The sequence below is a fragment of the Echeneis naucrates genome, chromosome 7, assembly GCF_900963305.1.
Source record: "Echeneis naucrates chromosome 7, fEcheNa1.1, whole genome shotgun sequence".
NCBI classification, from domain to species: domain Eukaryota; kingdom Metazoa; phylum Chordata; class Actinopteri; order Carangiformes; family Echeneidae; genus Echeneis; species Echeneis naucrates.
Genome location: NC_042517.1, coordinates 21,011,103 through 21,032,940, shown reverse-complemented (window position 1 = coordinate 21,032,940; position 21,838 = coordinate 21,011,103).

Genomic DNA, 21,838 nt, shown 5'->3' with positions numbered 1-21,838 from the left:
ACCCGCTAGCAGCCTGGGACTCAAACGCGCATGATTGTTGTTGTTCTTTACACCATGAAGTCTGTCTTGATGTCCAATGGTCTGTTCTCCATCAGGTTTAGATGACTGGGTTTTGAACTGGTCATCTGGTTGTGGCGCCCATGAGCAGGACTTTAACGCTGTATCAGAGAGAGAGATGTTATCAGGGGAAGGTAGTTTCAAGTATTTTATTCACTTGTGATGCCATGGACTTGATGCAGCAGAGAATTAAGTCCAGTGGGAATGAGTTTGCTGTGTAAATTACAATTCAGGCTTTTAATTTAAAATTATCTCATGTTTTCTGTCATAATTTTGATTCAATTTTACATCAGCTCAGATTGGTGAGCTGTGATTGCCTGTCTTGCCCTCAGGCTATTCCACTGAGGAGTCTTGCCTCTGTGGAAACAGACTCTTGGTAGTTGCATGTTCATTTTATGTAAAGTGAAAAATGAAGTTAATGCATAAAAAAGATTTGAAGTTTAATTGGGACAGTTTGGACGGATGTTTCACGAGTATTGCATTTATCACTTTTCTATTCACTTCTGTATTTTCTGAATTCTGTTATGTTTTATGTTTTGTTAAGACTGTTTCATTAATCCATTTTTCCAGGCCCTGAAGTTGATTCTTGCTGCCCAAAGCTGCAGCCAGGGTCAGCCATCTCTCATGTCAATGAGACATGGGCTCAGTGGAAAGCACCTAGTAATGCACCAAAGGGAAACAGCCTGCTGTGGCGTCCTTACACCCAGAATCTGGTCCTGGAGTTTCAGTGAGGTGACAGATGCTTCCATTCTGTCCATATTCTCATATTCAAGCTCATCCTGAGAAAGAGAAATCGTCATTCATGAGCAGTCACAGGCACCACTGCTCAAACACCCCCAGGAGGCTTGCTGCCTTAGCATTTAGTCTTGCCCCAGCCTTACTGAGACAGATTTACTTTGATCCCACTAAGAAATTCTTCTGTGTCGGCAGCAAGTTATCAGATCTACGAGACTCAACACTATGTTATCAAAATATAACAAAAAGTTGTATATATATATGCATATAATTGCCTTGTACAAGTACATGTTCAAAAATAGAAATAAAAATCACAGTAATTATAACATCATTAATTTCATTATGAGTTTGTTGAATTGAGCTCTGAGCTTTGTTTGTGTTTTGTTGTATGTGATGATGTTTTGATTCAGACCTTGTCCTTCACCCCTCAGACCAACTGGTTCAGAAAATCCCAGTCCACTTCTGTGACGCACAGTTCAAGTGGGTCGGCCAGGATCTACCCTAGCAGTGTGCATCTTCAGTCTGTCACCAATCACATTTGCTGCCCCATGTGGTCCTCAGTGGCCATGTACAACTTCCTGGTCCATACTGAGGCTAACGCAGCTTCGCCTTGGGATCATTTGTGCTGCTGTGTAACCCCTGGCAGAAAGGTGCGTCTGAGGACCTTCTGAGGTTCCCTGACACCTCTCACCATTCATGTTGCATTTCAGAGGATCCAGTATTCATGCCACAGGAAGCATAAATACAGGAGTACATCAGGAGTGATGATGGGATTGTCTACAAGGGGACCAACCTCAACATCTGTCCACCTCCCTGGGCGTTTGATCAGGTTAATGACAACCAAATGGGTCTGTGATCTCAGCATCATCAGACGGCTGCATAGTCACAGTAATTGTGTTTCCACCTGTGCAGTATGTGTCTGGGGTCATGGCAGCTTGTCTGAAGCTGCTGCAGGTCAATACACAACATTTGAGAGACCAACACTACAACTACATCCACCAATCAGATCCTGTTTACCACAGTATGGTGGTCTGTCTATCAATCTATCCCAGAGAGAGAGAGAGAGAGACTGTAAACCTGTTCTAGCCTTACATTCATGAAAGTTGAGTCATCCATCTTGAATTTGTTTGAAGCGGAACGTGAGGACATGACAAACGGACAATTTAAGTTTGTTTTTATTTGTTGGCAAGAAGTATTCTTGTCCCTTGACTTCAAACCACCGCCACTGTCTTTTTGACCAGTCCTATTGGCCTCATCTTCATATCTGCTCTGATTGGTAAGTAGTTACTTCATTTTACAACGGCCCAATGTTAGTGTGTTTGCATGATGCTAACTAGGGATGGGCATTTTAAGCAATTTCATTATTCCATTACTCACATTAATTTATTATAGTACTCAGATACTTGCAAAATATAAATGTAAGAAAAGCTGTCTTGTCTGTTTGGCTGCATGAAGCACCGTTCACCGTTATGTGTATCAATCCTGTGGAGTTTTTTTTTTTTTTTTGCTTGTTAAATCAAATCAGATTTTGGGGGGGGTGTAGTGTAGGGTAAGAATGAGAGCAGGACATGGGGATCTTCAAACAGGTGAAGGCATAAACATGATGCTGCATGAAGTTCATGGAGATGATGCTGTACGGAATTCATGATGATAACGGAGCAGCAGGCGCTGCAGGAACATATGATGGCAATGAGTCACCATCTCCAGGATGAGGACAGGGAGAGAGAGAGACTTTGGGAAAACATGGTAAAAAAAATACAGTACACATGCTTAGAACTGGGAGAAATAGGGATCTTTAAGAAGCATGGTTATTGTCAGCGCATGCGGGGGGGGGGGTTGAACTGAGTGAATGTGTGACAGGTGTCACTCACTTTACATTTACATTGTAATGCAGACACATCAGTTGTTCAGTAAAGTTTAAAAAGTAAATTTAACCACTGATTCTGGACTCAAAAGACATTTAGCTCACATCAGCATCTTGGCACTGGAACGTTCTTTTGCCTTGTTTACGACCCAGAAATGGATAAGTGCTAGAAGATGAATGAATGAATGAATGAATTAACATAAAGTTCAGAACAAGCTTATACTTATACTTCACATATGTACTAAACTTATACACCGATGAGGTAAGATGCAACTCATGGAGACAAAATACTGAAAGAATATGCTGCAGCACTGACAATCACACATTAGAGAATTTCCCGCTTCATCAACTGCAGAAAATTGAAATGCTTGATGAAATTGATAAGTTTCTTACAGCCAAGAAAACACAGTTTTAATGCAAAACTCAGTGGCATTAAAAATTAATTCTTATCAATATATTTATCTCCAGGACCCTGTTGGAGACTGTGAGGTGAGGTTGAAAACTCCAGAAAAAAAAACAAAAAACAAACATCATTTACTCTGTTTTAGTCACACGCCTCTTGTTTCTGAGGTCAAGAGGTTTCACACTAAAGTCACTGTGTGATCTGGAGCTGATTTGTAGCTTCACCTAGGGGTGAGATAAGAGGTACATGCCATCTGTTGGAGCTCATCCGAATGTCTTAAAGCTCAGTGGAGGGTTTGTGCAAAGTCAGGACATGTAACACTTGAGAGTTCCAGCCTGTCTGATTGGGGAGTTTATGCCTTCATACATCAGTATCAAAGAAAAGATGGAAGTCAAACAGCTTTAGATATTTGGATGTTTCCACCATGGAGCGCTTTAATCTCTTTAAGCAACCATATTGAACCAACCCTACACCACAGAATTTAGAAGTAAATTTATATAATAACTTAGAACAACATGTAACATGATGACATGAAACAACTGTTTGTTCACATCCTCAAGTATGAGTCTTCATTTCCTTAAATGTGTCTGTTAGTGACATCTGTGTGCAGTTGAAGTTGTAGGTGAAGAGCCATTTTCTGGAACTGGAATGTTCTCATACAGGCTGTGACACATCCAAGCCAACAGATGGCAGTAGTGGATCACTTGTTTGAGAAGATTCCTTTTTGTTCGGTTCAAACTGCTGTTTATTCGATTTGTTTTTATTCACATCAAAGTTTTCAGCATTTTACAGACACTGATAAATGGCACACAAAAGACGCAAAAGGTAATTTTCTCGAACCTGTACGCTGTACAGCTGAAAGAAACCTTTCTGATGTTCAGAGGAGAAGAATCCCTCACGTGGATGAACATTGTCTGTAGGAGGACAGGAAGTGAGACATTTACCATGATCAGACCCTGTCCTAACTCACAACACTTCCAGGTCAGTTTTTATCAGAGAGTATGAAGTGCCTGCTTGGCTCTATCGTCTGTGCTGAAACAGGCTGAAAAACAGCATCTTGCTGTTAAAAAAGCTGGTTTCATGTCCGAGACCTGAATTTCCTGAACTCTGAACCAGACCAGACACTCCGACATATATATATATATATATATATATATATATATATATTCTTATGAGGTCACCTGTAAGTTGTTTTATTGTCAGAATGACTCAAAAAGTACTGAAACAATTTGGATTACAGCAGGTGGAGTGGCACATCAGGGGTCAGGTTTAAAGATGTTCTTCTTATTATTTATGAACTTAATACTGTGAGATAAAGCCTTTTTAAAAATATTCATCTGTTTATGCTTTTTGTAATTTTTATGTAAAAATCTGACAATTTCTACAGATTCTATGCATATTAATAATAAATATCTACACTGCTGTGTTATGATGGACATGCGTCATCGTCATATCTTTACAGTGAAGGGTGATCATCTCCTTTAAAATTATCTTACAATGTTGTTGACATTATAACATCAATTATTTAAATTGATCCTGGGACAGTAATTCATCAGATCATAGTTCCTCTGAAGTGAGAATCTTTTTTTTTTTTTTTGCATATTAATTTTCCTCTGCCGCCAACTCAGAAGCAGAAATATGTAGACTTCCTGTTGACCAGCAAAGGAAAAGATTGATGAATGGCCATGTGATGAAATTGACTGAACAGATAGAACAGCTTAAGGTTCCGGAAGTGGCAGTTCATCCTTCAACTGGTGTGAGTGAACAGACATAGTGTTTAAAACAGGCCTGTTCATCATTGAGATGAGACAATCAACCAGTTGTCATCACAGCAAAGACAATAACTGATTAATTCTCTTTGGGAGATAATAAACATGAGTTAATATCATTATGTTACTTAGGTAAGTTATTTACTTACTTACCTTATGTTAGACTTACACGACTCATTACAGCCGAAAACATATGAGACAATTCATGCCATATCGGCCCACAAAGCATCTCTGACAGAACTAAAATTGTCCATAACCACACCCATAGGCAGATGCACCCACACTTTCACATACAGGCATGCATTATAATGACAACAATTTCTGTCTGCCATCTGATGTTACCTGGCAATGAATTTGTCTCAGGGGCCACTACTGTAATAGATCATTAGCTACACTGGCGAATGCTGCTCTGAGGGGGGAGCCCAAGGTAGCTGGAGTTGCGTTGGTCAAGCAGACTATTTTTTTGCTGTGGCAGATGAACCAGTGCAGATCTCGTTCCAGTCTTCTGGCTGGGCCTGTCTCCCTCAGTTTACTTACCTGCCCTCCATTCCATGCTAACTGCAATGAAATCCCTTTTATCAACTCTTCTCTCTGTGTCCTCCCCCTGGGTCCCCTGATTGGCTGTAACACTGAGCTCATAGTTAACTTAATGCACATTTTTGTCATGCAGAAGGTGAAAAAGAAGATGTAGGGAGATTTGCTGAGCATGTTGCGGCTCCACCTCTGGCTATAGACATAGACTCTTTACACTGAGGTTCATTCACACAGCCCAGAACATTAAAAACTCACATCCTACAGTGCTCTACAGAAGCACTGAAGCACCTGAATCAGCAGAGTCAAGTGTATGTAAAGGTGTGTGGTGGGCGTGCAGGTGTGTATACTATTGTGTGGTGGTGGTACAGGTGTCAAGTGTTTACAGGTAGTGCAAGTGTGCATACAGGTGCGTGTGTCTGGGCCCATTAGTTTTGTAGTGTCTGCTTGTTAGGTTCAATGTACATTTTATCCTACTTCCTGTTTTATTTTCAAATGGTTGTTCCACTCCCCACTTCCTGTCAAGCTTTCCCTCTTCTGTGATTACCTGGCCCCTCGAGCCACTGCTCCTCCACAGAGAAAAAAGAAAGTTAAGGTGCATCTGTTTTGGATAGCCCCTGGACGCTGCCCTGGGGAGGTATTCTGAGCATGTCCCCCCACATGTCTCAGCTTAGACCTGCCCCTGGATAAAGCACTAGAAGATGGATGGATGGATGGGAGAAATATCAGCCCAGAGAGAAATGGACCAGTGAATGAATAATTATCACTGGCTTTTGCAGCGCTGCTGTGCTCAATAATCATCAAAAATTAAAGCTGAGTAAACTGAAATTTTAGATATGGTCCACACTCTGAAGATGAAGGTCCATGGGTCGTTTTTCTGAATGGGCAAAGAAGAAAAAAGGTGAATGACAATTATTTTTGCCAATTGGACAATGATGATACTTCAGGCTGTACAAGGAACAGAGTCCTGAAAAATTAGGACCGGACAAAATTCTTAGCAATCGCCTTTCTTTCTCTGTGGTGGCAAGCTGGATTGTGTTTTTCAACAATCCATAATTATAACAGATGGAGCTGATCCATTACTGAGCAATCAAGCTCTTCACTTTATTTTACTAACTTTATCCCTTCAAACAAAAACAACATGATTTTGTTTCTCAGGCTCTTACAGTGGATCTTTCAGTTCCTCAAACTGCTGAGGCTGCTTTGATTCCTTGTGTTCCTCCAGTCCAAGGGTCCACTACCAGGGGCCAAGTCCAAGTACAGTTGTAAATAATAGACTGGCCGATTGTCATTAAGCTTTCAGGCTCAGACAATGATTTTAATTTGAGATTTTCAGTGACAATATCATAAAAATCAAAGTTCCCCGAGTTTTGATTCGATTATATGTAACATTTGAAGCCAAATTAACATGCAGGTGCTTCCTCATGATTGATCCTCAGGACTATAGGCATGTACAGTGTGATTGATTGCGTCTCATTCTCTCTGTTCCTCCCCTTGAGCACAGGACCAATCAAAGTGAAACCTTTTGAGCTCCTGGCTGACTCTTTCGTGTATTTTGCTTTGTCACCTCATGCACTGGAAGAATGTTTCCTCTGTGATCCATTTCCTTAAATGGGGAGAACTCTTATTTGCCTTTTTTTAATGACTTTAATTTCCCTGTAATTAATCTGCTGAGCAAATTTCATGACGACTGGACCCATGCATGCCATCAACATGAGGCTTAAATGGAATATTTTCCGCTTCCGAGTAAATCTGTAAAATTTCCAAGAATTCCACAGATCCTGCGCAAAACCAATTGTGCAGAACTGAAGATTAATAAATTGTCAGAGGAAGCAGCAAGCAGGTGCTCCCAGAGGAGAGAGTCATGTATGTAGAACAATAATAAGCAGTAGATAATTTCACCATGAAGCAAAATAAGTGTAAAAAGTGTTTTCATTGAAGGGACTTGGACCAACTCCAATCTCATCAGTAGCGCAAATTTATTTCAGAATCAGAAGTGCATTGCCTTTAATTTCGCGCTGTTCGCATTTTGCCACCAAGCAAGACCAATACCAGCAAGAAGGCAGAAAACGAGGCAGACGGGGACAGAAAGATAAAGGAGGAGGGAGAAAATATGAAATTTAATTTTCTGCCAAAACTCCCCATAGCAGAGAGAATAAAGGCTGGAACACCACGAACAATGGAGGGAGAGGAAAATAAGATAATGGGACAGGGGGGCGGTTTCTGTCCAGGTTTTATAAATTCAAAGGATATAACTGCAACTTAGTTTGAAAAACAATTTAATTGATTAACAGACTGATCGTCTTTAGCTTTGCAATCATCAAGCTTTTCATATGATGAAAATACTGTTTTATTTCTGAGAATATCTCAATTGTTGTAAAACCTTAGTAACTGATGAATAATATCAGAAGAATTTCTTTGTGGGATTTAATGATGACAAAGGGAATTCTGGATACGATTTTAAATGTGAGGAGACTGTTATGTTTCTCAAATTAAATTATGAATCAAATGCTGTTGGTTCAATGTGTCTTTTTTTCTGTTTGTGAACCCTGATGCTCTTGTCAAAGCCCTGAATGAGGAGAAGCTTAATGAACATTTAATTTATGTGTCTGTGTGTGTCACCTCCTCTCTGTTGTGGGAAACCAGGTTATTATGTACAGTTTGAGATGAAGTTAGCTATCTGTTGTACTGAATGAATATTTGATGCCATGTTTGTGCTGCTACTGCAGCTCATTCATCATGTGGGCTGGAACAAGATGTCCCTATTTACCAGCTCAGCTCACACGCAGAGAGAATGCAGGGCTTGTCTGACATGTATGATGATGAACAATGAAGGAGAAGATGGACTGTGTGGGTGACCCTGTTTGTTCATGTCATTCCCTGAAACGAAAGGAAAAGAAACAATAATTACTTTCCCAGAGTGGAAACTTCTAAACATATCCTCAATGATTGAGCATCTATTGCTTTTGTGTCTCCCTCTTTCAACATCCTTTAACCGGAGTGAGGCACCAGAATATCTTGAGTGATTTGTTCTGTGTCACGGTGTAATCCAGTCGGACGCCATCACAAACTAACCCCACCTTCATCCCGCTGCTTCCTTCCTGCGGCGGCTGGTCAGTGGAGGGCACTAAGGCACTGCCCCCCATCAAATCAAGAGATGAAAATCAAAAGAAAATCCAAACATGCTGTAAAATGCAAATGGCTGGATTAGTCTGGAACTTCTATCCTAACTCAAGTGTGAGCAGCCCAACTTGTCATTATTGTTCTGTAAATGAGGTCCTTAGTATCGTTCACAACCACGCCCACTCTTCCACCACAAACACCCAGTGCAGTGCAGGCAGTGCCCCTTATGTACAAATTCCTTTTGTGCTTATTGACCTCGAACCAATTTTACCAATTTTTAAAAATGGGCTGGGGGTGAAAATGTTGTAAATTTGAAACCTCTACAAAAACAGGATTGCTAAAACATTACAGGTTACACCACGGTCATAGCAGGCAACCTCTGCCATCTCTTAACCAAGATTGTTTTTGTTCCTTTAAAACACAAGGTAGCCTTAGATCACATCTATCAAGAAATCATTCTCAGGAAACTGAGGAAACTCAGGAAAGAGTCAGATCTGCAGAAAGTCTCTCTTTTACTTGCTACTGTTGCAGCGCCACCACAACCTCCACAGAAAGAGAGTTTTTTTTAACACTTTGGATGGCATTTGAGAAAACACAAGACTGTGTCTCTGTTTTTAAGAACTGAATTTTCAGTATTAACATATATGGAACATTTGCCTGCCATAAAAGCTGAAAGCATACTCCTCACTCACTGCAAGACTTTAAGGAAGACCTGCTAAAGAGGTATGCAAGTTCTTTTGAACTGTCATTTCCGGTCACTGGCGGTTGTGCTCTCTGCTGTGCTCTGTCATCTCCTGTGTTGTTTCCACTGTTCTTCTGCTATTATTTCCTAATTCACTCGATTAATCAGACAGAAAATTATTTTCACACCAACACTAGGTTTAGAAGTCAATATCTCCCCTTTCTCCAAAGGTTATAACCGGTTCTGCTCCTCCGCTAATTAAACTACCCGATTAGCAAAGTCCTCTAGCTCTCTGTCTCCACTCTCTGTTCCTCCTTCTCCTCCTCCTTTTATGATAGCACCTCTTGTCATAGATGTAGGATGATGGTAGAAATGGAGGCAAAAATTAATGAGTTCGAATCCCGGCTCCGCACTTTAGCTAGCCCAACCTATGCTAGTGTAGCTAGCCCCCCCGTAGCCGGTGCAGGCCAACCTAGACGAGCTCATACAGCAGCTAAGATAGTTTCCTCCCCCTCAGTGGCTCCCGAGCAGCCGGGATCTAGTCAGGGCGGCTGGGTGACTGTCCGAGACAAGAGGCATAGTCGTAGGCAGCAGCCCCCGGTTCACCACCGACCAGTTCACGTTTCCAACAGGTTCTCCCCTCTCAGCAACACACCCGCTGAAAAGCCGACTCTAGTGATTGGTGATTCTACTCTGTGGAACGTGAAGTTAGCGACACCGGCGGCCATAGTGAAGTGTATCCCGGGGGCCAGAGCAGGCGACATCCAGTCTTATCTGAAACTGCTGGTTAAGGGTAAACGTAAATATGCTAATATTGTTATTCACGTTGGCAGTAACGACACCTGATTTCGCCAGTCGGAAGTCACAAAAATTAATGTGGAATCGGTGTGTACTTTTGCTAAAACGATGTCGGACACTGTAGTTTTCTCCGGCCCCCTCCCCAATCGGACCAGTGGTGACATGTACAGCAGCATGTCGTCATTTAACCGCTGGCTGTCGAGGTGGTGTCCCGAAAGCAACATGGGCTACATAGATAACTGGAAGTCCTTCTGGGGGAGACCTGGTCTAATTAGGAGAGATGGTGTCCATCCCACCGTGGACGGGGCCGCTCTCATTTCTAGGAATATGGCTGATTTTATTAGAAATCTAAAACTCTGACAGTCCCAGGTCGAGACCAGGAGGCAGAGCCGCAGTTTAACACGCTCCTCTGTGCCTCAGTCAGAGCTGTCGCCTGCCGAGAATAGAATAGAGTCTCTGTCTATGTTTAGCTCTATAGAAACTGTGTCTGTCCCCCGACCACCTAAATTTAGAAAAGTTAAACCCAAATTAAACAGAAGAGGAGCTAAAAACTAAAACCTAACTGTAATTAAAACAGCCACAAATTCAGTCTCAAATAACACTGCGATCAATGTGGACTGTTGAACATTTGATCATTATCATCAAAATCTCAACTAGTTAATGATCTCATAGCTGATCACCATATTGATTTACTTTGTATAACTGAAACGTGGCTGCAGCAGGATGAGTATGTTAGCATTAATGCAGCTACACCCCCAACTCATGTTAATTTTCATATCCCTCGTACCACAGGTCGAGGAGGTGGGGTGGCTGCAATATTTCAGTCAAGCCTATTAATCAACCCCAGACCAAAATCTGGCTGCAGGTCTTTTGAAAGCCTCACTCTTAGTCTTTCCCACTCAGACTGGAAAGGGGAAAAACCAGTTCTGTTAGTTACAGTATACCGTCCACCTGGTCCGTACTCAGAATTCCTATCGGAGTTTCCTGAGTTTATGTCAGAGTTAGTACTCAGTACAGATAAAATCATTATTCTGGGAGATTTCAATATACATGTGGATGTAGAAAGCGACAGCCTTAGTTCTGGGTTTCTTTCCCTACTAGACTCAATTGACTTTTCCCAGCATATGAATGAACCTACTCACTTCTACAATCATATCCTTGATCTTGTTCTAACATATGGCATTGAAATTGACAAGCTAACAATTCTTCCCTAAAATTCTCTCCTGTCTGACCATTACCTTATTACATTTGAGTTTACGTTAATGGGCTCCACAGCATTGAGGAATAAATTCAGCTATAGAAGATGTTTATCTGAAGCTGCTGTGGCTAAATTTAAAGAGAACATTTGGTCATCATTCCCAACAATGCCATATCTAAATTCAAATGAGGATCACGGGTAGAAGAGACTTGTCTCCGTTCACAACGACGTGGAATACATGGCCCTGTGTCGTGATGGGAGACAAATTCCAGGCAAAGCTTTTCAACCTCAATTTAACCGAGGTGTGTCCGTCAGAGAGTTTTACAACATGTTTACCGCCACAGGGAGACACTTGAAAGATTTACCTCTAAGCATCAACAGGGTAGAATTTTAGCAGGGCTACTCTCTTTTTGTCTTTAACCTCAACGCCACCGAAGACGCCGATGCCTTATCCCCTGTTTTCAACAGAAACTTAAGGCTGGAAATGAGATTCAGGGTGCCGTTACCTCATACCACCACCCTGATCGTTTACGCTTGCTACGAATCTATTTTGGAAATCAACTCCAAGCGACAAGTGTTGGTGGATTACAACTAAAAGTCAAACCGACGCAAAAAAAAGGATAACCTTCAGCTGAAAAGTCGCATGCATCATTTACTGGGAGATGTTTTCTGCGGGGTTTGGGCCTCGGATCAGTTGCCTTTACTGACATCATCTTTCACACTCCCCGCCTACATGATTGTGAACACACATCCGGGACACAAGCCCGGAGAACACTGGTTGGCCCTCACTCTGGAAGAAGACGGAACGGGGACTTTTTTCGACTCTTTTGGATTCCCTCCTGATTTGAAATACTACCCTAAAGACATTTTAACATTTTTAGAAAAACGGTGCAAAACCGTGTCATATCACGGCAGACAGCTGCAACACACCTTGTCTACAGCCTGCGGCCAGCATTGTGTTTATTATTTATGTCACAGAGACTGCAGTTTAACTTTTGAAAATGTTTTATCTTTGTACGGTGGTGAAGACGAGGCATTAAAAAATTATACGGTGACTCGTTTTGTGAAAAAATATCAAAGCTTTATGAGGAGTTGTAAAGACTGTCACCACACCGTCTGATTGTCACAAGCTGGATAAGAAATAAAAGACAAAAAAGAAAACAGTCTCAAGCGTTTTTTTTTTTTTTTTTTTCAACTATAAACTTTATTAACTTTATCAATCCAAGGAGGTTTCTGCATCTCTTTATATCTTTTCTCCACTGGGGTAGTTTCTTCTTCATCATCATCATCGTGTCTTCTCTCTTTGGGGGGCGTGTTCCATCGTGGGGATAGGATGATTTTCTTCCGAGCGGTTTCAAAACCACCACCGCTCTCTTCCTCTTCCTCCTCTTCCTCACCCCCCGTTCTGAGTCTGCTGTATTGTTTGCGAGCTTGAGGGTTATTCACGGAGGATAGGGGAATGTTGACCTCTGTTAGAGTATTTAAAAAAAACATCCAACCCTTCGGCGCCGGTCTGTGGATTTTTTTATTATAAGATGAGGACAAATGTTAAAACAGGTCCACTATATGAGAACCTCTCATGGTCTTTCCCTTATACACAAATTCACTGTTTGGTGTCCACCCGCCATTGCTCTTGCTTAATTTCTTCATGATATAGGAAGCATTTTTACGATCGCAAGGAGCGAGGTTTTGCAGTACTTCAGAGACCGCGTCGTCCTGTTGTTGTTGTTGTTTTTGTTGCTGTGGCAAAGGTTCTGCCTCTTCTTCTTCTGCAGCGGCATTGGGTGCAGGTTGTCTCTTCACCGCCCCCCCTCTGTCATCTTGTTTGACGAGGGTGAGATATCTTTGCAACAGGGCATTGTATTTTCTCGTAAGGGGTTAGTCCCACCTCGTTTAATACAGCCCTCATTTTTTCATCCAAATCACTTTTGGCCTCACGTCTCATTGTTTGAGCCGGGATTTCTGTACCAGGACAACCGTGGGGCCTGACGTCTGCGTCAGTCGGCTCAGCTGTTGAGGGTTCAGCAGAAACATCTTGTCAGGTTTAAGCCACCTAGAACATTATTAAACACACAGGGAAGAAAGACAAAGGACAACAGCGCTCATTTTACTTGCAACGAGAACAGACAGAGATATGCTCAGTGACACTCTTTACCCGCTCTGGAGTATCTCTCTCCCCCTTTTTATTTCCCTAGGGTGGTCCCTAGTTACAAGACGTTGCAGCTCTAAAGGTGAGAATACACAGCTGCAACGTAGCTTGTTATATGATTTATATTCAAGTTACAAGTCACAAGAAGCACAAACACATTGAGGGGTTAGTTTATAAACGAAGTAATCTCGCTTTGACATCCTCCCTTTCTTCGTAAATCTTCTTCGAAGGTCGTTGCTTCTTCTTCGGAGGTATGACCTCTGCTCCTGCTAGTAAAAACACAGGTTTCTGCATTCTTGCAGGGTTAGTAAAAGTTGAGCAGTACTGTGATAATCACTTTACGTACATTTATTCTAACACATCTTCTTGCTCATTTTCTGGCTCATGATTTAGTTTTTGTGAATCAGACTGCCGAGAAGCTGACCAAACATGGGCACCATGGCAGAGAGCAGAGGCAAAAGAAAACCTCCGGTCTGTTTCATCAAAACCCCTCGTTTTCTCTTCAGAGTAGTTTTTTTGTCTGCCAGCAGCCTGATAATTTTCTTCCGGCTTTTGAGTTTTTTATATTGACAAGCGTTCCACGGCACGTTTCCTTTCAGCACGTTTAAACAGAGCTCGCTGATAGACTGAAGAAAGTCTGTGGAACAGTGCTGGAGAATGTCTTTACATTTCAGCGGCGTGGCTCGACTCAAGGCCCTCAGTAGAGGAGTGTTCCTTTTTATACACGCCGACATACTGTTTTTCCAAATATGTAAATGATTTCACTTTGTTTTAGGCACATAAACCACCGGCCACTGGCGAGGTAGTATTCCCAACCTGAGTCTGAATCTTTCCGGACAGGCGGGTGTGAGGTCCACCAATAAATATCCGAAAGGATCTCGAGTAGCATCTTCAAAACTTTGAATAAAAAAATCTTTTTGACCGGGATATATTTGTTGAGCCAATACGTTGATTTGCAATTTATCCTGTGGGTTTTTAAACAGCACCAGGTAATTACTGTTTAAGCTGATGGTGCGACTGTATTTACCTTTGTAAAATACATTTTGGGTCAGCAGCGTCACGCTCATATTTTTATGGTGTCTGTATTGCGTGAAAATTCTTACCACTTCCGGATGATCCGCCGCTTGTAATAACACGTCGTCTAATATAATGAGATGGTTTTGTTGAGGGGGAAATAATTGAGCGTCTTCAAAAGAATCTGGCAGTTCTTCAACAAATTTAATATTTTTATTTTTCTTCTGCAGTTCTTCGTACATGCTTTGATAAGAAGTATAAATCCATTCAATATTCTCAGGTACACGGTTCATCACATGTTGACAATTTTCCAATACATTTTTTACAAAAAAAGTTTTTCCACAACCGCTGGGTCCCACAATCTGGCATGAAAGGGCAAAGTACGACCGGTAGGCAGCAACCGTCTCTTGCCAAACACAACGCAAAACTTTTTCTGAAATTAAGAATTTTTTAAGAGAAATCCCCTTTTATCCCTTACAATGTTCTGCTGAGGGGTTTGAATGAACCCCTCCCCCTCCTCACTCTCAGCCCGCTGTCTCACATAGCTCTCCACCAGTTGTTTGACGCTGTCAAAGTTGACTCTTTGACAGCTGTCATGCATCTGCGTAATACCTTTGACTTTGAGCACCACTTTTTTCTTGTTCCTAGTTTGATAAGCGTAGCTTTTAGGACCGTCTGCGGCAAATTCTTGTATGCTGTCCCCGTCTAATTCGTCGGTCAATTCTCCCAGGTAGTTGCCCAGAGGCAGTGTGTTTTGGCCCTCTCTAGTGGTGTAAATGAGGCTGTCTGTGTCAAAGAACTCTGTCCTGCATCTGTTCCAAGTAACCATACAATTTTAATCTGCCGTAGGCCGTGGTGAAAGCGGCTACAAACACATTGTCTACCTTGTTGGGAGGGGCTATGTAGCGATCTCCGTGCACCTACTGGATCAGAGCCACTCTGTCGTTGATGAAGTTAAAGTATTTGACTTTGTGCTTTTCTGAAAACATAAAAGAGAAAAACTCTTTGGGTTCTGTGATGAGAGACGTCTGACAGACTCTGAGCAAACTTTCCCCAGAAGCTGTTGAGACACAATTTAGAAATTTGTCTTTTAGCCGGATTTGGTTTAATTTGGGAGGCGTCCAGCAAAATACCCTGATGCGTCTGATAGTCCCTGACGTATCTTTCCCTGCTCTCCTCATCTACGACCTCGGGCGGGTAACCCGAAGCCTCCTGTTTACCTTTCAAAAACGTATGCATGTACTTTAGAAAGACGGTGTCGTCCTTGCGATCGAAATGCCACACTTCTGTGATCTTGGCCAAACGATAGCCCATCTCCAAAGCCTTGTTAAACTCTGGCATGACCCAGACCCCCTTTAAAGCCCTGGCCTCGTCACTGTGAGTGCACGCCCCCTGCTGAAAATTCATCTCTGTGCAGGCGCAGCACAGAGTAAACACCAGTTTACCGGAAAGAGTTCTGTACAGTAGAACGGGGAATAGCAAACCTCTGGGCGAATATACTATGGCTTTGATTAGCCCAAAGTAGCTGCTGGGGTGTTCAAAATCTTTAAGAATTATTTCAGGGTGACCCAGGGGATAAGGGAAACTGCAATTTACATATTGATACAGGGAGGTCACGTCTACGTAACGTACGGTCTCGTCAGGATCTGCCGTGTGTCTCAGCTTCACGGCACATGTCCTGCCTCCGTACAAAGCCTTGCGGGGTGACAGAGGCTGAGGAGTATCGTAACGTCTGAGAAAATCTTTCACCCCCTCGTGTGTTTTTTTCATCTCCGCCCACCTGTACTCCCTCATGACGACCGGCGTGACACCGTGCTCCAAACGCAACCTCTCTAGTCTCCTCACTGTGCTAGAGTGGAGCTCCTGAAATGTGGTCCTTGTGAGAGGAGAGTGTTCTTGAGGTTGAAAGCAAACTGGGCATCCATGGTAAAAGCATCCCAAATATTCCCAGATGTACTTAACGCCTCCTGCTTCTGCATAACCGTCTACAAAGTACTTTCCCAGCTGTTTTTCACCAGCGTTCAGAGCGTGCTGTATAAAGATACCGCGGGTGTTAGAAACCCATTCTAACCACTGTATGCTGTCGTGCGAATAAGATTTAAACTGACGTTTGTAATGATCTGGCGGAGGAATGGCTAAGGTTTTGGGCTTGAGAAAATTTGTGAGAAATACTTTCATGCAGGCCGAGGCTATGGTCGATCTGCTGAAAAGATCCACACCCGTTTCCTGGATGTAACCATTTCTGAAAACGGTACAAGCCTCAGAGAGAATGTCGACGTCGTTTTGACAATAAAACAGCGCTTCTTTTTCAAAGTTAAAGACTCCACCCCCTTTTGTACCACAACTCCCTCTTGCCCGCGGCCGTCATGCGATCTGTGCAGTAATCCTCAGCTCGAGGGTAAGGGCCTTTGTACTTCAAATGCTGCTCAGAGCTAAAACCGTGAGGAAAATAGCCTTTGGTTTTATCAGCAAAACCTAAAGCTTTGGGCATGGCGGAGAGAGGCATGGTCAGAAAACTCAGCAAATCTATGTATTTATGACCGTAATCGCTTTCTGAAAAACAAATCACTTTGCTACCCTGCATGACCAAGGATGGCTTTATGCCCAGCTCTATCATGGCGTTGAGGACCAAGTAGCTGTCAAAACCTTTAGAATTATGTGCTATAAAGACAGCTTTCTGATAAGAGGCTGTTCTGAAATGTCTGACAAACTCTAGAGCACGTCACGCCGTGGGCGTTCCATCTGACGCCGTCTAAGGTTTTTGTGCACACCAGATATGGCACGTGCACGCCCTGGTCGTTCGTGAAGGTTTCAAAATCATAAAAGACTATTTTCTGGTTATGATCCATGTCTGCCTGTAAAGGCTGCATGTAACACAGATGCTTCTTGCTCCCTGACTCCTCGTCCCCGGTGACCTCCCTGCATATGTTGCATTTGAATTTTTGACACACGTGAGGTTTGCTCTTGCCGTTCATAGCGACGTACCACAGTCTGTGACATTTTTCACACTGTTTGTACATCTCACATTGACTGGCGTACGATCCAGACCCTATCCTCTCAACAGACTCCTTGTGTTTACGTAGACAGTAAGCAGACCGACACGTTCTGTTACAATCTACACAAAGGACGGGCTCAAACCTGACTTTACAACACGAGCGTTCCAGACACATGGAGCACCGCCCTGGACAGCGGTGGCTCCAAACACTGTCATACACCGTGTCACTCACACACGTGACGGGCTGCTAGAAAAGATTGTACATTTTTTATGCCGTAAAAGTTATTCTGGTGAAAAAACATAAACACAGTTTTGTCTTTTCTAGGGTTAGGGGTGAGGAATTTGGAGAGGGCTCGTGTGCCTTTGTTTCTATAAAACACTAAAATTTTACAATCCAAGACCCTCTCAAACTTTTAAACATCATCAAACGTCACCTCCGTCTGATCATCAAAACCTACAGCCGTCTGAAACTCTCTGGCCTTTCTCTCAGCCTCTCTATCGCAGAGATGGGGATGCAGCAGGTGTGCCAAATTAATAGCAAAGCACATTTTGTTGTGGAGATTTTCCACCACGTACAAAAATCTTCTCCTCTTTTTCAAAACCTCCTTGTCCAACATTTTATCTACGCTTCTTTTCCCTCTGCTACGAGGGTTGCGAATCAACTGCACCACTAATTCAAGACTGGCGTCCGTCATGACAGACATGTTGGACTGAACCAGTTCGTCCAGGAGATTCTGAAAGGCGGAGAGACCCCCGTCAGCGCTCTCAGCTCTGACTATAGAGGACACGCTCTTACTCAGTCTGTCCCCTCTCAGCTTCATCTGTACAACGTCACGAGGCTGTGCATGCGAGAATGCTCTTTCAAACAAGTCATGAGTGGCTCCCATCACAGAGCCATAAAATTCTCCATAATCTGAGTCGGGAAATTTAAAATTTGCCTAATTTCTATATTATTGAATCTATTTCTAATCACAACCCCCTCTGCCCCTCGGCCCCCCTCCTCCTGCAGCTCTACCCCTCTGTCCCCCTCCCCCTCCCTCTCCCTCTCCTCAGCCCCTGAAACTACACCTGCGTTTCCCCCCTCCTGAATCTCTAACAGGTGTACAGCCCTGTCTATGGCATTCAAACATTCTGTGTCTGAAACAACTGGTGGAGAAGGTGAATCAAGCTGAGAGAAATGAGGAGAGATGGGGGGCTCAGTCGCAGAATCATTTTTTTTAGTTAAATCGTTTATTACAGAACATAGTTCATTTACAGCATTCGTTACAGTTCCAGGATGATTCAACTCATCTATAGCTTGGTTTATCGCCAGAAAAGGGTCGTCTGAAAAACTCCCTCATTCCCTTTTTGCTCCATGTCACATCTTTTTTAACTCAAACCTCATACGCCAGTGCATACAACCTGTCCTGCAGTTTGGTGACCGCGTGTAGGATGGCAAATCTAATTCTTCTTCTGTAGGAAGAGGACCTGCTTCTTTTGTAGGATGAGGACCTTGGTCTCTTGTATGATGGGGACCTGTTTCTTCTGTAGTGCGAATTCCTCCTCTTCTCCTTCCTATAGTCTGAAAACATAAAATAAATACAATTATTTCCCACGGAGCTATACACGGTTGAAGCTCTGTTCATGCAGGTACACAGTTTGAAGTACAGGCTGATGTGAAAAAATAAACTTACAATCTCTTCTGCTAGCGGCAGAGGAAGAAGATGAAGAAGAAGAGCTGCTCGAAGACTCCTTGGATCTTTTCCTAGATTCTCCTCGAGCTTCCTCCCGTCTTGAGACCTCCGGGTCCTGGAATAGCTGTTTATCTCCGTACGGTCGCTGTACTGCTTCACCCAGTGTTTACTGGTGTCTTGGACTGGGATTCACAGCCAGCTAAACTCTTTCTGACATTTCATCCAAGGAACAGGCAGGAGTTGTGACTGGATCATATTTAATGCCAGAAATTGTGAAACTGAAACAAATACAAAAAGGATAAATTACCATAAGGTAAATAATACAAGTTTATGTAGCCTGCTAACAGAGGTAGCGGATCTAACACAGATCTACGGCAGAGTCCGCGATTATATCTCACTCGTTAATTAACAAATTATAAAAACTATAAAATGGTTTACAATGTACTAACGGTAAATAATGTTCACTTACTCATATTGCCACCACAAAGGGACAAAACAACGTGAGGAAGGAGAAATTTCTCCCGCTCCGGAGCAGGTAAAAAAAACATCTGGTGAGCCCACATCACTTCCTGTCAGAAACCATGGACGCAAAAACACATGCCTGAAATTACTGCGCCATCTAGCGGCCAAAAATGCAACTGAATGAATAAAGGTATAACAGTTCCATAACAGTCGCGGCTCTTAAGCCTTGGCTTTCCGGGAGCCTCCGGCCTCTGGAACTGTCTCTGGTACGGGCCCGGTCACGGCTGTAGCAGTTGCTGGTGTGGGAGAACTTTCTCTGAAAACTCTCTCGAAAATAAAAATAATAATATTGTGGCGAGCTCACGTGGAAGAAGATAAACTGAGACTGCGATTTCTTCTTTGAACAATTCCTGTGCCCCTTACACCGCACGACTACAGGAAGTGCTATTTATTAACATCAAAGTCAACAACAACTCTATACATGAATACTGGCCAGAGGTAATTAAACACACCAGGAAACTCAGTCGTGGTGGCTACACTGATAATTAAAGTTAACATTAAACGTAACACTATGCAAAGCCATAGAACCTGGAAACTCACATAACACAATTAAACATTCACACAACATCACTAAAACATGGCTTTCATTACAAACATTAACAGTCCCATGAGCCTTTGCGCTACCCAGCTCAACTGTCCGATCAGAGTGAACACTCCCCCCTCTGATCGCTACATAGCCCCCACCTGAGGGGTCAGCCGTCCTCGGCAACCCCATCACTCAACACAAAGTCTTTCAAATGTCCAGGCTGCCGCCGCTGGCGGGCAGGCCGTTTGGGGCTTGCAGGGGGTGCCACTTGAGGGGAGACACCCTGATCAGCCTGTGGGGGGCTTCCACCGTCCCCCTCTCCAACTGAAGGCGGGGCGAGGGGTTGATAGGGTGAGAGCCTGTCCCGGTGCAGCACCACCTTGCGCCCCTGACCAGGCATGCGCACCCGGTACACCACCTCAGACAATCGATCCAGGACCTCGCCGGGCCCTTGCCAATGGCTGCGGAGCTTGGGGGAAACCCCCTTCTTGCGGACAGGACAATAGATCCATACCTTGTCTCCTGGTATGAAGTCCTGCCCCTGGCATCACGTATCATAAGCCCTCTTCTGCCGTATCCCAGAGTTAGCCTGGGCCTGGCGGGTGTAGTCGTGGACCACCTGGAGACGATCCTTCAGCCTACGAAAATAGTCCATCTCTTTTCCCCCGGCAATCTCGGGTTCAGGCGGAGCGCCAAACACCAAGTCGACTGGCGTCCGGAGCTCCCGCCCGAACATGAGGGCAGCAGGCGTGCACTGGCTAGACTCCTGGACAGCAGTCCGGTAGGACCACAGGACCAAGGGTAGGTGGCGGTCCCAGTCACGCTGGTGTTGGCTGGTGAGGATGGCGAGCTGAGTGGCCAGGGTGCGGTTGAAACGTTCCACTAGCCCATCGCTTTGAGGATGGAGCGGCGTTGTCCTTGTCTTGTTCACCCCCAGCCGTCGACAGACCTCACCAAAGACTTGGGACTCGAAGTTCCGCCCCTGGTCACTGTGGAGCTCGGCAGGGACTCCGAAACGGGCAAACATCTCCTCCACCAACCTCTCTGCTGTTGTGGTGGCGCTCTGATCTGGCACCGCATATGCCTCAGGCCACTTCGTGAAGTAGTCCATGGCCACAAGGACATATCGGTTTCCGGAGTCGGTGACTGGGAAGGGCCCAAGGATGTCCACTCCAACTCGCTCCATTGGGGCCCCTACCAAGTACTGCTGCAGTGGGGCATGGGAGTGACGAGTTGGTCCTTTCTGGGCGGTGCAGGAGTCGCAGCAGTGCACGTGCAGCTCTACATCTCGTCGACAGCCAGGCCAGTAGAACCTCCCCCTGAGACGTTTGAGGGTTTTGGCGTTTCCGTAGTGCCCTGCCCCCACCGAGCCGTGGACGATCTGGAGGAGCTGTGGCCGGAGCCTCCGGGGCACCAATAGCTGTAGGAGGTCGTTTCCCCGTCCAGAGGCGTGCCATCTCCGGTAGACCAACCCATCGTGAAGCTCGAAGTTGCCCCATTGGGAGTAGTAGGCCTTCATTTCAAGCCCTAGTGCTGACACCTCTGTCCATGCAGGGCGCTGCCCCACCTCCAACCAGCCCCGCAGTAGCGCCAGGGTGGTGTCTGCCTCCTGCTGCTGTCTCAGCTGCTGAGTACTCATTGGGGGCCACCCCTCCCCATTGGTGGCTAGGTCAACAGTCGCCACCACTACTGTCGACTGGCCTCGTTCCTCTTGCCGCTGACAGTAACGACACTCCAACGCTGCACAGGGGCGCCTGGAGAGTGCATCGGCGTTGCCATGATGTCGCCCCGCTCGATGC